Raw genomic sequence first — 4,569 nt, 5'->3', positions numbered from 1 at the left:
ATATGTTTGTATAAAAAAAGAGGCCGGTCGATCAGCAATAGAAACAAATACAAACTCATGAAAGGAAAATAACAACAAAAGTTATTAGTAACAAATGCTTCAAAACCAGTAAAAATGAAGCAAAGAAATAGAGGATAACTGGAAACTCAAAAAAGAATCAAACAAAAATCATTTAGGTGCTTACAGTCTCACCCAAATACCTTGTTTTGTTCGAAGCAAAAGTTGTGGTGCTTTCCACAATAAAATTAGATATGTCCACATTGCTAAGTCTAGACAACACGAAATAGAAATTCATTAAAACAATATTAGGAACTTATTCATCCGCAGGAAATTAACATAAATTTCGTAGCAACTCTACAAAGAGTAGCTCACTGATTTACATGGTATGACAGCCCCGACTACACCTCTCCTACAATGCTGGCAGTTGCTTCACTTCATGAATGTCACTATGGCTACATTCTCTCCTTGAATGTAATCTTGAACCTCTCCTGAAGAACATCAAATAGAACGTGTCCTGAAGAACCTCAAAGGTGAAAGTTATACCATGTACATCTGAAATTTATCTTTTGCCATGAACCCCTTCTAAGTACTAAAAAATGATGGTCTATACATCAGTGTCCCAGTCTAAAGATATAATGTAGTATAGTTCTGCATAATAGAATAAAGCAAACATCTATTTTTTTGTCAGTGTAGTCAACTTTCCTTTGCAACTGCTTTTGCTACCAGATTGACTGCGGACATGCTGAAGAGCTTAGCAGTCACTCTGCTTGTTGCCAGAAAATGGGAATAACACTGTCTGATATATTTTCTTGATATATGCATACTGAATCTCCATGCAGAGTGAACATGTACGTGGCTGCTAGTCTGCTACTTCATGGGTCAAGAACACTTGGATATGCATGAACCTTTGAACACCTAGGAGCCTAGGACACTGCACCTTGATATGCTTTGTCTATTACTGCATCATGTGCAAACACTTGCGATGGCATCTGCCATTTCATCCCCGGCAGATTGTGCGACATCAGTAGTGTTGTAGTCAAACACACCATAGAGCCTGACACCCATCACTTAATCTGCACAGAAATCAAAACCCACATTAGCCCGTCCACTGTAACGGTACAAAATCTATACCGCTAAAATTAAATTTGCATCATACCTGTTTTATTTTATCCCAAAACTGTGTCAACAAGATATCCATTCATTTCAAATAACGCAGTAAGTACATCTATTTCAGACGGCTCCTCGATAGCCTTATCTAGTGGGCTATTGGCCTTGCGCTTCTCTGGAGATGGACAATGGCCTTGCGCTTCTCTGGAGATGGACAATGGCCTTGCTGCAATGAAAATAGTGAAAGTTTGTGAGGAAACTTTTGGTGCCAATCTCGTGCCTTAAGTAGAGGAAGCATAAGCTACTGCTTATAAACACAGTTTGGGGCCTGAAGTATAACAAATTCATGCCTTAAGGTAGACTTGCTTATTTTGGACAACTGGCTGAACTACTTTGGCATCTGCAGAAGTAATTGGAAGAACTTGATGCTCCAGAGCCTTGTTATGCTTCCCCAACACTTCACCCATGACAGCCTTATAATCACCTAATGTCTTGACAAGAGCGAGTAGCAAGTGGAAGATCTCAGACCTGCCGTGTGCAACTTTTGTGTTGGCTAACATCCATCCATCTGCTGCTCCACGTCCATGCTTGAATTCCTTAAACAAGCTCATTTGTCTAACAACAAAAAAACATGAATTAATAATTACACATGAACAGCATTTTGCAGCCAGCTACTCTCAGGCCTAATTTTTGTGATTTAACCATACAAACATTACGTGATTTCAATTAAATTCATGCCTAGATTCATCATACAATCCTACAAAGTTGTACCTCGTACAGGTTGTAGCCTAAATGTTCAACTTCCAGACATACTGATTTGGTCAGTCGTTATTAGCTATAGCAACTAAATTCTCAAGCAAGCGCCAGGGCTCTATCCCTTGCCGCCATTCATAGCCTTGACGTCTGCTGCACTGCTCCACCACCGGTTTCATGTCAACCAGCTTGAATCTTTCGAGAAGATTTAACACAAATTTTCCTAAATCATCAAAAGCAATTACACCATCCAAGACCATCAGGCGATCAGAGCACAACAGGATAAAAATGTATAGCTGCTTGCAGACACATCTTGAGAAAGGCGCATGTGCCCAAGCCCTATAGCAGCATACCGAGACAAATTGAACTCTTAACATGTTGAATATGCTGAGATATGGAAACTGGTTCGCCATTACCAAGAAACGAGACTCCGTGTGCAGCTAGCACCTTCTCCCAACATCTCACTTGGACAATCTTGGGTCCACAAGCAAGCTGAAAGTTGCAGGAAGGGGATTAATTACCCAGGCTGCTAACAACAAATCAGGCCTAAGCGCTTACCAGAGTATGCAAGTGCAGTAAACATAGGTACCATTGTTTTGGTCTATCTGGACCATCCACCCTAAAGCACCAGCAACTCTAGTCTGAACTGAGGTAAACCTTTTTCGCTGAACTACTGCCATAATTCCTTCTAGTGAATCACAATACAACAATATAAACCAACTGTTTTTTAAAGCACTTCAAACTTTTTTCTCAACACAGACCAAACGGACAAAATTCCTTGTAGTGTACTGTTCGTGCAAACAACCTAAAGTGCAGAGCACACAGGATAAACGTTGTAAAGTAATCTAAGCTACAGAAATTAGCAAGAATGAGCTACCTACAAATGACCATGAAACAAAGAAAAATGATGTTGCAGTGCGCTGAGTCTTTTTTAGCAAACACATGGCGTGCACCTGGCGAGATGGTGGTTGAAGTCGATGGGGCAGAGCAGTACTGAACTGCACGCAGCTGGGCAATGACCATCGAACTGCTCCGTCGATCTGCGCGTGATGGGAGGAGCAGGTGCTCCGGCCAGGTGAAGAAGAGCATTGGGGAGGAGAGGAACCGACTCCCGTCGGCTCACCTGTGATTGAGAGGCGAGGCAGACGGTTTGGAACTGTTTTTTGCCGTTGCCGGAGCACGGGACGTCGGCCAAAGAGAGGAGGGAGGGTGGGTAGCGTCGCTTTAAGAGGAAGACGCAAGGGCTGGGCTGGTGGTGGAGGACGACGACGTCGGGTCGTGGCGAGAGAGAGGGGATGGGGGAAGGTGTGGCGCCAACATCGAGTGTCGCCGGTGGTGGAAAGCCATAGCGGTGGGGAAGGCGCACGACGGAGGGGCGTTGGCGGCAGGCGGCTGCGCGTCGATGCGGCGGCGCGCTGGAGGTGGAGCGCTGGAGGTGGTGATGGAAGGCGAGGTCGTCGTGCGTTTTTTTTCTTTCCCCCGTTGGTTCACTTATTAGGAGGACCGCGGGTTAATTTCTCAGAAACGGAGGGACTTTTCTGCAAAAATGCAATGATGTACGACCAGAAGCAATAGCTGATTTATTAGTAGGTAAAGAGGTAAAGATATATGACTAAACCATGGTACTCTCTCCCAGGGCGACACGGATGCGACCTTGTTGCCCTAGCGCCGCCACCATCACTCTCGTTCTCTTGGCACACACGATGGTATCCACTCCTCCCAAACGACTCTTGTCATGCATCGAGGGGCAGGGATGGCGCACGTGGGGCCGGGGGCCATGCACGGTTTGGTAATTGCATGCCCGCACTGGTGGATCTCAGAGGGTGGTAGTGGATGGAAAGCCAGGGGTGCTCCACTGCTATAGTTGGGCGAGGGCTATGTGGTGTGATCCGGTGGTTTACTTCTAGAGAGGCGGGTTTGTTCCGCACTGACGGCAGCAACGACGTCTGCCTATAGTTTGGCGACTCCCGTGCTCATGCCCAGTAACGAGGTCGTGGTGTTGTGTAGTGCGTATCGTGTGTGTTGCGTGTGTTGTGGTACTTTCGTTGTTCAATTTTCGTTGATCTGCTTCGTATGCCCGACAATGAGGTTGTAGCATTGTGTAGTGCATATTGATTGTATGACTTTATTTGTAGAGTGGGGCAAAAGCCTATTTTAAGAGATATTTCTAATATATTGGGTTCTGCAGGGAAACTATGTTGGGAAAATACCAACCTGAACCATATTTCATTTCAAAAAGATAGGAACCTGATACAACACAACGGCTACAAGATATCGAAAACTGACGGAGAACCGAAAACTAGATCCATGTCAATTGGCTAATGCTACGCCAATGACTAAACTGAATAAGTGGCTGGAAGAAAGGCAAACTATGTAGAACATTATGCGCCAACATCTACTGCGATGCGAGCCAATAAATTATGAAAGATCAGACAGATAAAAACATACTCCTGTGGATCGATGGAAGATCAGACAAATAAATACGGAGGAAGCCGGAGTGAGTGGTGTGCGTGTGTGTGTATCCACCGTATCCAGTTGTATCGTGTGAGTTTCTTCCTTCTATCGTTCCCAATTCCACCAGGTTGTGATCGAACCTACCCTCCTGTGGATCTAAGGCCAACTCCAATGCATGACCCTAATGGTCCGGCCTCTTTTGAGGGTAAATAGACAGAATAAGCCGCCTAACGCGCGGGAGCAAACGGACCGATG

At 44.9% G+C, this 4,569-nt stretch overlaps 1 long non-coding RNA gene across 2 annotated transcripts; it reads right to left on the bottom strand.

Annotated features, from left to right (window-relative positions):
• Positions 1-270: 270 nt before the first annotated feature.
• On the bottom strand, positions 271-3,218 carry LOC119270743. Of its 2 annotated transcripts, XR_005134294.1 has the most exons (6): positions 2,814-3,218; positions 1,879-2,352; positions 1,636-1,722; positions 1,157-1,333; positions 938-1,073; positions 271-488 (listed from the first exon to the last, which is right to left on the bottom strand). It is a non-coding gene; the product is annotated as an uncharacterized LOC119270743 (long non-coding RNA). The 2 variants fall into 2 exon arrangements; XR_005134293.1 differs by lacking the exon at positions 271-488 and having other exon boundaries at positions 518-1,073.
• Between the last annotated feature and the right edge of the window lie 1,351 nt (positions 3,219-4,569).

Source organism: Triticum dicoccoides, chromosome 3A, assembly GCF_002162155.2.
Source record: "Triticum dicoccoides isolate Atlit2015 ecotype Zavitan chromosome 3A, WEW_v2.0, whole genome shotgun sequence".
NCBI classification, from domain to species: domain Eukaryota; kingdom Viridiplantae; phylum Streptophyta; class Magnoliopsida; order Poales; family Poaceae; genus Triticum; species Triticum dicoccoides.
Note: the sequence above shows the minus strand (reverse complement) of the source record. Positions and strands in the feature narration are given on the sequence as shown.